Raw genomic sequence first — 13085 nt, 5'->3', positions numbered from 1 at the left:
TTCGATATGGCAAGGCATAACGCAAAAAATAAAGGCGAGTGTTTATTCGGCTTCAAGTCATACCGAGTTTCTTTCACGAGCTTCAGTCTGTTTTGTTATGTATCAGATGGTCCATTCCTTATTTCCTTATTTCTTCCTGTTGTGGACATTTGTTTTTGTTCCTGAGACAGACTTAGCTGTCTGACAGAGGGAATGATGATGAGCTGGGAAGACAGCAATACAAATGAAACGTGCAGACCGCGTACGTCCATGTTCTTTTGAAAAACAAATCTAGTTTATTAAAGCATATTTCTCAAATATATGTTCGTTATCATCAAAAAGGCACTTTTGCCTAAATATATTTTCAATTGTATGTGGTCGCCCGCGTAGCGCAGTGGTAAAAGTGTCTCCTCTAGATTTGCTGGGTAAGGAGTTGATCCTTATGTAAGTTGAGACCGTATAAACCAATTTATCCTGCAACTAACCCTTGCATTGACCCAGTAAAAGAACCTAATAAACCAAACCTGAGCTTTATTCGGTCAATATCCTAATAAAGCCTCGTGCATGTATTCCGATGTTCAAAAAGAAATGCGAGGTCATGCATGCCATAGTGTCTTTAGTTTCAGCGGAAGAGATGTACCTAAATCAGTTAGAAAAAAAGCTCGTTATGGAGGTTAGATGTAAGAAAGATGCTGGATAATAAAAAACAAAATAGATTGATACTGTTTTGAAATGTAAGCGATGACTGGGCTCGGCTCGAAAACGTGACGGGAGGCTCGGCAAGCCTCGCCCTCATTTCATTTACACGTGCAACAAAATTATCGAGTTGTTTTTTTACAGAGTTCTCCAAAACATTGAAAATAATGCACGTTGTTCATTCATATTAACAGCTATCATTTCATAAGTTCTGTAGTCGATGCAATGACCTTGTCAGCTAATACAATCTATCAAAGAGAAAATATTGAGTTTTTCACATAGAGTTTAAAAAAAAAAGTAACGCACATTGTTCATTCGTACAAGTCTTCTATGGTCGATACGATGACCTTGTCAGCAAATATAATGCTGACTGATGTTTTTTTTCATAATTATTGTAAGGTTATTATTAAACACTGAAAAAATTGACAGATTATTCCGTTCATTCCCGATTATGACAAAGAGCTTACAACGGGTGTGACCATAAGCATGGGATGCTTACTCTTCCATGGGACCTGATCCCATCTCTGCTGTTTTTTAGATGATCTGCGTTTCCTCTAGTCCTGATTATGGTGGCATATTTTTGCCATACGCATAACATTTCGTTAACATGGCATCATGTCAAATAAAGATAAACATCTCGTCAAGTCATAACTTTCTTGTTTGTCGACAAACGCCGACTTTATATCTTGTCCAGTCAAGATAAAAAATCGTATTTTTGCGATATCAATCTGATTCATGAAGCCAGATAAGTTATCTCGTCATGTCAAGTTAGCGATTGCAACAAATTTGATATATTATCTTGACTGGACAAGATGTAAAGTCGATGTTTGTCAACAAACCAGAAAATATCTGACGAGATACTGTAGTTTTCTTGATTTGACAAAAACCTATGTGGATGGCATAAATATGCCACCATACCTGATATGTATGGATTCCATCTTCATTAATGTTTGTAATCTCCATTTAATTCATTTGTATATTAAGACATTTAATTTTAATTTCGTCCACATGCATGAAAAATGAGTTATAACTGTAATAAATCAATAACCAAAACCCCAAATCAGTGCCATTAATAGGTTCTGTCTATTGCTCTTTTGTTCTTGTTTGTCATTGAATTACATCAATTAAAATTGATTAATGGATGAAAAGTTTATACCTGAGGATTTTTTTCATTATATAAGAATTATCTGGAGAGATGGGGGTTCGTTATTCAGCTGGTATGCGGTGCATATAACTTTAAAAGGGAAAAAATCGAGTCTGGGGCACGGAAAGGAGCAAATTAAGTTGCAAGCCTTGCTTCTTTTTAGTATACAGTGGGATATGTCATTTTCAAAGCGTGCATAAAATCGAATTTCTGTGACATTCTAGTGGCAGAAAGATTTACAAAAAACTAAAAATTAACAGTGCGCACTGAAAAAAAATATTACGAGTATACTTCGAATTTCCTCGACAATACATTATATAAAGAATATACAGTATCCTTGACGCAAGCGGCTTTGGCCAGCACCTACTGCGACACCTCTGTTTATACTGTCTCATCCTAAGGTCCGGTCTCAGTGGAATTAGAATCCGCGACGTATGGATCAATTCCTTACCTCATGACTCTAGAGCAGACGCTCTAACCAATGTGCCACGTGGGCGACCACTTTGAAATGTAATTAATTACTTTCAAACACATTTGATAATTTTTTCAATAAATTGCAATTACAATTACATTATTTTTTTTTCAATGTAATTCATTATTTTTAATTACTTTGAAAAATGTAATTAAATTCATTTAAATTACTTAAGGAATGAGAACAATTACATGAAATTTAAGGAGATAATAAACAGTATTCAAGCTCGAAAATCAAATGAACAATAGAAAAATAATAAAGCAAAAAACAGACCTCCAAAACATCAGAGGTGGGACCAAGTGCCATAGAGTAGTGAGCATCCCCTTCCAACCGGTTAAACCCGCCATGTATACAAATTACAAAGCAGCAAGATACACAAGGACATTTTTTATTTACAGTTTCGAGTTCATTTTTAGCATCATCAGATTTTCCTGGTACAGCTAAATACCTATGGGCTTACTTTGACAGAGAAGGGAACTTCATACAATTTTTGACACCAGTATGCCAGTGGACTTTCAGATCTTCTATGTAGATACCAATCTCGGTGACAGGCCCAAATACATTTCTTTTCCGCTTCAAATAGTGCGGAAGGGGTATGGGGGTAAAAAACTAGGTACTGTGAGCAATGAGCTCACTAAATGATACCCCCGCCTCCCATATGAATATAATGGGAGTGTACATGTACATGTTTTGTTGTGGGAAACCCAAAATGTGTCAGATCAAAGAGTAAAATAGGAAGTGCACAATGACAATATGTAAAATAAATTCTGTGAAAGTTTCATCAAATTTCATTCAGTTGTATGAGAGGAGTTGCGGATAAGAGATGGGTACCCCAAAGCGTAACAAACAGACGGACGGACATATCGAGTACTAAATACCCTCCCGCTTTTCAAGCGAGAATATAAAAATTAACCTTTTTTACACCCTCACTTGAAAAATGGGAGGGTATATAGTGATCGGGATGTCCGTCCGTCCTTTACGCTTTGGGATACCCATCTCTTCTCAGCAACTCCTCCTATTCCACTGAATGAAATTTAATACTTTTACAGAACCTTTGTTACATAATGCTATTGTGCACAGCTTATTATCCCCTCGCGCAACTAGTTGCGGAGGGGATAAAGCATCGCGAATGTGCGTATGTATGTGTGTGTGTTAGTGTGTTCGTTACCGTGTGGGCAAGATTGACAGAGAACCTTTGCATTAACAACTCTCAGCGTTTACATACTTGTGTGGCAGTATGAAAGGACGAAGCCTATTAATTTTCAAGTCCACTGATGAATTATTTCTTCAGATATCGCGTTTTTACCACAGGTACTTGTGGACAGGACCCCCCCCCCCCCCCCCCCAATATACACCCCTGGTCAAAATATTTTTTTTTTCTTTTTTTCTCAAGAATTATGTTTCTAGTACTTATTTACAATGTATTCCATATGAAAAACCCAAAAAATAACATAGATTTAACGATTTACGAAAAAAGTCATACCAGGGTATTATAAAATAGAGAAGGTAAGTCACTTCGGGTTGTTAATTCGGACCCCTCTTGAATATCGGGCCTAAAATATCATATACCTATTACATGTCACCAAAATGTCTAGTCATGCCTTAATTCGGTAGAGGTTTTTGTCGTAAATCGTGCCATTTTATCAACCAAACATTATTCTGTTATCCCTTTATTAACCGTCAAACGCCAAAAATCCAGAAATGTCAAAGCAGAAATTACGGAAGTGACGAAAAAACGACACCTCGTAGTAATTTCCTACAGGAACGATAACTCCACTTCTGTACTCGGAGAGTTCCGAATGTAATAGAACCAACGGAAAGAGCCGAAATTTGCGAAAAAAAGTACGGGAAATATTTCGGCGGTTGTTTTAAAGCGCAAAAAATAAGGAAAGAGATGAAATTAAGCAAAGGTATTCAAAATGAGTGAAAAAAATATTTCTTCTTTATACATCTGGTTACTAGAAAATTTTGAAGCTTCCACAGGCACTGAATACGTTGATTTACAGGACATTATAACAAAATTCAAGGCTACAGTGACTGGTCTTGCAGTAGGAAATATAATAAAGAGGTTATTTGAAAATGTCACAATAATACAAGTTCGCTCAAAAGATGACTGGTCAAAATTGACAAAGAGATATTTGGGAATCTCGTGGAGAAAATCCCCACTGTCTGATGTTCCTTTCAGTGAAATAAGTTCAATTATCCCAGAAGATTTTTTTTTGCTTTCAAAGACTGCAGACTGTATTAAATTAGGTCATTTTACTGGTGACATAATAAACAATAACAAAGTAATGATTGAAATTTCTCTGAAAAGTGATAAAATTTGGCATATGAATATTCGTGGAAGAACTATTAAACCAGCAAGTCTTGGCATCAATGAACAAAATGAACATTACAGTTTCAGCACAATATTCCAAATTATAAGACACCTTTCTTTTTGCAAAGGGGCTGAGAAAATTGGGGAAAATAAAAAGAAAACTACCTTTTTTGAAGAGCACTTGTCCAAAGTTGGTGATGAAAATTTCAGCAGTATTTGCTTCCGCTCAAAAAACTGTATAAATGTTTTACCAATTCAAGCTGCGACAAATATGTCATTTATCTGTACCTTTTGTAAAAAACTCCAGAGATCAACTAAATATCAATCTGATAAAAATGAAGAACAGTCTGAATCAAATGTTGAAAAAAAATCATTCTTCAAAAATACAAATAATTGCAGATGCAATCCAAGTGAACTCTGTGTGGAAAGTGATGATTTGCATAATACAGTTACATTGTGTGAAGCAGACAATAAAGACATGTCTGAACTGTTGAGCAAAATTTTTCCTGATTGTACTAACAAAATGAAAACATTTTTAAAGTCACAAAAAATAGCACTTGATAGACATCCCAATGGGAGAAGGTGGAATAGGGATGTAGTTCGGTTATGTTTAAATTTGTGGTGTAGAAGCCCTCGTGGTTACACAGATTTAAGAAATAGCAAGTTTTTGGTTCTTCCCTCTCAAAAACTCCTACAAAGAGTTAAAAATGAAGTTCATCAAGAGGCAGGATTCTCTAAAGAAGTGCTTCATTGGATGAGGAATGAAGCCCAGCTGAAGAAAATTCCACCAGAGGGGTTAGAGGGCGGCCTAATATTTGACGAAATGTCTGTTCAATCAGATCTACAATTCAAGAAAAAAGATGGTGAAATTCAATTAATTGGATTCTCAGAATGCACTCCTGAGTCCATTGTTTTTAACCAGATCTCGTCAAGTAAAAGACAGTTACCTTTAGCAACACATGCCCTCCAACTCCTGTTTTTGGGGTTTACAGGGTTCAGATTCCCATTTGCCCATTTTCCCTCAACTACAGCCTCAGGACATGAACTTTACTTGTTGCTTTGGGAATCCGTGAATATGTTATCAAGTTTTGGTTTTAAAATACAGTATATAAGTACCGATGGGGCTCAGTCCAACAGAGACTTATTCAATCTTTTACTACCAGAATTTAGCACAATGAACCCAGTAACCTGCTCATTCAAAAACATATATTGTCTAGATAACCCCCAAATTTTTTTCATAATGGACATCTCCCATGTGATAAAAAAAATTCGCAATAACATATTGAAAAGTGGTACTGATGCTAGCTGCAAGAGACATTTAATGCTCGGTGATAAGTACATTGAGTGGAATCATTTTAGGAAAGCTTATATATGGGACATATCATCTTATGCATTTCCAGTACACCATAAATTATCCCAAGAACACTTGTTTATGACACCTGAGGCCAAAATGAGGAATCACTTAGCTGAGGATGTACTAGATGGGAATATGCTACATCTCATGGAACTTTATCAAGATAGTCTTGGTTCAGAAGGGTCACAACTGGATGTGACAGTTAAACTCCTAAAATGTACTAGTGTCCTCATTAAAAACTTCAGAGATACTAGACCTGTCACTGATGTAAGTGATGATCGTTTGAAAGAAAATCATGATGCAATGGATTGGTTCGTACAGTGGGAGAATAGCATAAAAAACAACAAAACAATAAAAAATAAAGAAAAGCATTTAATTTCACACCAGACTAGACAAGACATTATATCATCTGTGCTTGGTTTTGAGGAGCTCTGTCTTTACAAACTGAAAAAATCAAATGCCTCCATTATTCCATCAAGAACAAACAGTGATGTTATAGAAAATGTTTTTTGTCAACAGAGGACACTACATAATGGGGCTAATACCAATCCTACCTACCTAGGATACTGCAACACAATGAATTCTGTTATTCTAGGACACGCCTCTGTATCGAGGAAATCAAACACTGGGGGAGCCTCGGGAGGTGCTGAATTGCCAGAACAACATCCAAAAAGAAGCTCAGAAGGAAAGATATGGCATACTAAAAGGTTTCTGAAATAATATAAAGTACATTATTATACATGTATTTCACAATCAATCATAAAAAGTATTTATAGACAAATTTTAGGTACATCATAGAAACATATACAGTGTAAATAGAAACTTATCTAAGTAATGAATTTGCAGATATTTTTTAATTTTTGATATAGATAATGGCCAACCTATCAATGTAATACTGTCACAGAAGACTTGGCCTCTTTTGTGTATACAGTACTAGTATTTCTCACATGAATTATAACATGAGGTCCATGGGCTACAATCCTCACCTGACTCACTGGTCTTGCTATTAATTCTTAATCAGGATTTCTCTCCAGCTCCTATGTGCAACTTTGATCTGACACTTCTGTTGGTCCCACCCTATTTTGAGAAAACTTGAATATAAACTACCAGAGAGATGCTTCCACAACAAATACTAATCATGCATTTACTATTCTTGAGAAAATGTTAAATATTTTTTCCAATGGTTTTTCTCTGTAAAATTATGACATTACAAAAAACAGAATTTTCATATGGAAAATCCACTGAATTAACATTAAAATTAACATTAGAAACATTTAAATATTTTCTGCACCTAAATTTGGAGTTAATAAATTTCAGACCAGATGACATACCTAGTAAGATCTTCCTCTGTCATGTTCAAATCTCTGTCAGCAGATGTTTTTCTTTTCTTTCCTTTGCCCTTCCCTTTACCTTTTCCTTTGCTTGATGTTCTCTTACCTCTTTCTCTAGGTTGTGGTGAAAGGCCAGGTCCAGATGATACAGAGCCAGCGGGAGTCAGATCAGCATATGAAGGTTGAGAGTTACTAGGTCCTGCCTGTTCAGTGTCAAGTACAGATTGATTGGATGCATGAACATTTTCTAGAATTCCATCGACAAGCACTTTTATGATATCATCCTTCTTTTGCTTCATAGTAGCTTTCAAATTAAAATGCTGACATATTGAGATCAAATCCTTTTTGGTAAATGAATGTTCAGTAAAGAATTTTTCATTTTGTAAAAGTTCAGATTTTAACCTTAATAATGAAACTTCTTTATTGCTAGAGTCATCTTCTGAGAAAAATTTCATGTTGAAAGTTTTCACAACTGTTTTTGACCTTTTCATGACCTTTTTACGCAGTGCGACACTCTTCTCTTTTTTCAAAAATGTTAAGAAATCTCTTCGAAACTGACTTAAATTTACTTTGAGGAATAAAGAGACAACTGCTTGGAAAATCTCTGTGTAACTATCACAGGTCATGACCATTGAAGACAAAAGATCAGAAATATCTTCAGTTTGATTTTCATTCAATTGATTTCTCGACTTCGCAACACACTGAATCCATGTGTCAAAAATATAAGAACTATCGAGTATTTCTCCCTTAATAGAACTGAATAAATATTTTCTATCATCAACTAGCTTATCATGAGTAAGTTTTTCACGGCATAATAATTCAAGTTTTTGGAAAAAACTAAAGGTCAAATCAGACACATTAGTGAGACTCTCTCTGTCATTTTGTCTGTGTTTAACTTCAAGTAGGGTCTCCGGCTCTACTGCTGTAGCATTTAAATGATCAAATGAAGTACACAATGAATTGAGAATTTCCATTTGTGATTGAAATCTTGACAACTCTGTTTCTTTACCTTTGGTGAATAATATATTTCTGATTTTTTTTGACAAAGTATGTTTCAATTTGGCTAATATGTATCCACTTATGTACCTTAATTTCCCTTTTCCTGCAGAGTCCATTTCCAGGTCAGACTGAACAGTTAGCTTTTTTACAGGCTCAGGGGCAGATAACTGAAGATAGGAAGAAAGCTGAAGAAAAAATTCTTTCTCTATCTGAAACATAACTGCAGTTAAAAGCTGAAATGCTGGCCCTTCAGAATTTTGCTCATAATAATTAAGCAAGGTTTTTGCACTTTTTTCATAATCATCTGAGTTAAGATACTTGTTGAATCTAATAAAATAATCATTTCTATGCTTCTGAGAAAAAGACATTTCCCCTTCAGGAAAAGTATTCAGTCCTATGTCTTCCATTATTGAAAATTGCACATGAAACCAGTCATCAAAATATTTATAACTTTTGCAGATTGCATCCCTGAAACTGAAAATAATTGTTTCTACTGGTGTGTCAGAATATTTCTGCACTGCAGAGTCCAAAATGAGTTTTGATTGTGAAAACTGATCAGGAAGTGCATTTTGACCAGAATATTGTCTATGAATTCTAATTCTTCAATCTCTGAATCAGAAAATTCTAAATCCTCATTCAAAACTTTTGACTCGATAGCATCATCAGTGTCTTCAGATTTATGACCAGTATCTGCTGTCAGAGTACTAATGTCAACATTATCCCTGCAACAACTTAGATCACATTTCACAATGCCAATTGAAAAACTGTCGTAAAAATTGTATACATGACCTGGATGTTTTTTGCATAGATTTTTATGGAAGTTTATTACTTTCAAACCCTGAACAGATACTGCTCTGCCTATGGCAACTCCAAGTTGCCCAGGCTGGATACAATTTGTGCAATCAATAACTAAATTTTTCAAGGTCATTCCCTGGGATTTGTGTATTGTCATAGCAAATCCTACTTTTAAGGGCATTTGTACTCTTTTCGCCAAAACAATTTTATCCACAGGGTCAAATATTGTGAAAATTTCTCTTGAAATGGACACTGTAATTGGTGTACTATGATTTTCCATAAATTTCACATCTACAGAATCATTACATAAATTTGTCACAGTTCCACAAAGTCCATTCACTAATGTGTCACTTAAATTTTTAATCAGCATAACAGGACAACCAAGTTTTAATCCTAGATTCTTAGGGGCCAGAAATTTGTTGAGATAGTGTTGAGAGCCCTCATCCTCAGCTTTGTACACCTTTAACTCCCCTTGAAGTGCTTGCAATTTGTTGTAATTATACAAGTCTACATCTAAATTTCTAGCAAATAAGTGTACACATGATTTCTCATTTTGTATTGGTCTATCAAGAGAAAGAAGAAATGCAACACAATCTTCTGAGAGATTTCCAATTTCAAGTTCATTAATACATTGAATCAAGAGCTGATCTTCCTGTCTGTGGATAATATTTAAGTTAATTTTGTGTGGGAAATAATTTTCAAACCAAGGTAATCTATAGCAATGATTTCCAAGATCTCCAAAAAGTTCGTTTGAAATAGGTGGGAGTTGATAAAAGTCTCCCACAAGTATCACCTGGATATTGCCAAAGATGAGTTTTGAATTTCTGACATTTTTACAAAGTAACTGAACTTGATGTAGGATTTTTGCGCTAATCATGGAAATTTCATCAATAATTAGTATTTCGGCATTTTCAATATTTTTCTTAGCAACATTGAACCTTTCATCAGTCTTTACTAAGTGTATTATTTTTTCGTTCAAGTGTCTGCCATCCTCTATCCCGGCCCATTTATGCAATGTCTGTGCCCTTAATTCACCATAATGAGTCGCGGCGATACCGGTAGAACATACAATAGCAACATTTTTCTTCAGTTGTCTTAAATACCTTACAATTTGTTTGACAAGAAAAGTTTTTCCTGTCCCGGCTTGTCCAGTAATTATCAAGTTATGTCCAGAAGTTGCCAATTCAAATGCTCTTCGTTGATCGTCGTCCATTTTTATTTCCCGTACTTTTTTTTCGCAAATTTCGGCTCTTTCCGTTGGTTCTATTACATTCGGAACTCTCCGAGTACAGAAGTGGAGTTATCGTTCCTGTAGTAAATTACTACGAGGTGTCGTTTTTTCGTCACTTCCGTAATTTCTGCTTTGACATTTCTGGATTTTTGGCGTTTGACGGTTAATAAAGGGATAACAGAATAATGTTTGGTTGATAAAATGGCACGATTTACGACAAAAACCTCTACCGAATTAAGGCATGACTAGACATTTTGGTGACATGTAATAGGTATATGATATTTTAGGCCCGATATTCAAGAGGGGTCCGAATTAACAACCCGAAGTGACTTACCTTCTCTATTTTATAATACCCTGGTATGACTTTTTTCGTAAATCGTTAAATCTATGTTATTTTTTGGGTTTATCATATGGAATACATTGTAAATAAGTACTAGAAACATAATTCTTGAGAAAAAAAGAAAAAAAAATATTTTTACCAGGGGTGTATATTGGGGGGGGGGGGGGGGTCCTGTCCACAAGTACCTGTGGTTTTTACTGCATCGAAACCCTGACATTTTATGTACGAGTTGCCAATAATCATTTGTAGGCAAGATTGACAGAGAACATTTGCATTAACAACTCTCAGCGTTTACATACTTGCGTGGCAGTATAAAAAGAAGAAGCCTATTAATTTTCAAGTTAAGTGATGAAATATTTCTTCAGATATCGCATTTTCATTGTCTCGAAACCCTGACATTTTATGTACGAGTTGACAATAATCATTTCCGCTAGGGAACCAGTTAAAAAGCCGTGTCGAGTCTGTGGGAACCAGATTAAAAGAATTTGATGAACGTCGCGGTTCCATTACCACATTCCAGGTGTCTGAGAATTTGGGGTGCACGTTACATTGAAAGTGTGTGTGTGTGTGGGGGGGGGGGCTAAACCAACAAAAAAAGGTAATCCCCAATTTTCAATGCATAGAAATTGTCTATATTTGCAAAATAGTGGGAGGCTAACCCCCCCCCCCCCTCCCGGTTCCGACGCTTCTCACTCTCGATGTGCATTGTTATTTTTCATTACGAAAAAAGTGCACATTGCCTGGAAATGTGAAATATACTAAATAGGTAGGTAAATGATTAAAATAACTGAAACTTGTACATGTAGCATACGTGATATGTTTCTACTAGGTATAAGGGAAACTGCCCAATTACGTATGCATATTATGCCCCCACCCCCTCCTAACTTAGACGCTTTGCACTTTGCGTTTTGTAAAAAAAAATTGGATCAACGACAACACTTGTCAAAAGTAAGGGAGTTGATCCTAATGTTGCGGGTTTGAATCCCATTGTGAGACGTGGAGACTGGTCCTTCTAATGAGACCGTGCAAACCAAGGGCCAATGTCCCAATAGATGCTGCTACAAAAAGATCCCTCAATGCTCAATGGCCGTCAGTGCCTATTATTGGAAAAAATGTGCAGCTCTTCACGGGCAAGCCTTATATGAGCAAAATATTCATGAGAGGGACATTAACGAAGATACGTTGTACTATCAATCTGTAACATGTTAAACGTCCCTCTAGAGAATTTATCTCTCATGAGATATTGCCATTACTAGTGATGTTCCTGCCGCGAGGGGATGCTCCGCTTAGCGGTGCCCTTGTTTTCCTATTTGATGGGATACGCAATTCAGGTTTCTCATAGACAACATGGACACTGCCTTTCTTTCTATTATATTGAAAGGTACCCATCTCTTATCCGGAACTCCTGTACCAATGAATAAAATTTAATGATACTTTCACAGATTCTTTATTATATAATGCCATTGTGCACCTTCTATTTTACTTATTGATATGACACTTATTTTGGGTCATCCAGAGCAAAACATTAACATTGCCATTATAATCATATGGGAGACGGGGGTATCATTTAGGTGAGCTCAGTGCTCACAGTACCTCTAGTTTGTACGTGGGTCTAGTGGATATACTGAGTCTTCAGTATCTTGAGTATGCAAATTGCTTTTCTCTTTTAACAAGAGGCCCATGGGCCTTATAGGTCACCTGAGCATTATCCAACAACTTTCCAGTGATTTAATTTGATTCATGTTTTAAGCCAGATGCTATGGTGTTCACAATTTTGAAAGAGGCACCATTGATCATCATAACAATACACTTAGCAGTTGCTTAGTTTGTTTACTTAATACCCATAGGAAGGGTGGGGGAACAAAAAATGCATTTCAAGTAAACAGTAATATTCAGCAATAATCAGTAATGCCCCTATCACACATGAACCCCTGACCCTTAGGCCTAGATCCACACATTGCACCATTTTTGAAATGGCACCCTTGCTTTTCAAAAATATTTGATTAATACCAAGGAGCATATCTTAAACAATTCATCCAGTTTCAGTATATAAGTACAACCCCCCCCCCCCCCTTATGGTACCCCTGATCCTGGGGCCTTGAAATTCACAATTCTGGAAGATTAGGGTCCTTGCTCATCATAACTACATAGGTAGTTCATCTGCTTAATACCCAAGAGCAGAGAAGAAAATTTTCAAAGATTTAATGTATTTTCACTATATAATCAATAGAGCCCCACCAAATCACTAGAACCCCTGACCCTAGGGCCATAAAATCAAAACTTTGGAAGAGGTAATCTTGCTCATCATAACTATGTACTTAGTTTATTTAATTCCTAGGAGCAGAAAAGAAATTTTTCAAAGAATTCATGTATTTTCATTATATAATCAATAGAGCCCCGCCCTAACACCCGAACCCTGACCCTGGG

The 13085-nt window shown here is 36.0% G+C and overlaps 1 long non-coding RNA gene across 2 annotated transcripts; it reads right to left on the bottom strand.

Annotated features, from left to right (window-relative positions):
- Positions 1–6325: 6325 nt before the first annotated feature.
- On the bottom strand, positions 6326–8653 carry LOC134273821 (uncharacterized). 2 transcript variants are annotated; one of them, XR_009993494.1, is made up of 5 exons: positions 8380–8653; positions 7294–7597; positions 6949–7039; positions 6521–6673; positions 6326–6406 (listed from the first exon to the last, which is right to left on the bottom strand). It is a non-coding gene; the product is annotated as an uncharacterized LOC134273821 (long non-coding RNA). The 2 variants fall into 2 exon arrangements; XR_009993493.1 differs by having other exon boundaries at positions 7294–7496.
- Between the last annotated feature and the right edge of the window lie 4432 nt (positions 8654–13085).

The sequence above is a fragment of the Saccostrea cucullata genome, unplaced genomic scaffold (genome assembly GCF_032062105.1).
Source record: "Saccostrea cucullata isolate Sc308-1 unplaced genomic scaffold, CSIRO_AGI_Scuc_v1 ctg1068, whole genome shotgun sequence".
NCBI lineage: Eukaryota > Metazoa > Mollusca > Bivalvia > Ostreida > Ostreidae > Saccostrea > Saccostrea cuccullata.
Note: the sequence above shows the minus strand (reverse complement) of the source record. Positions and strands in the feature narration are given on the sequence as shown.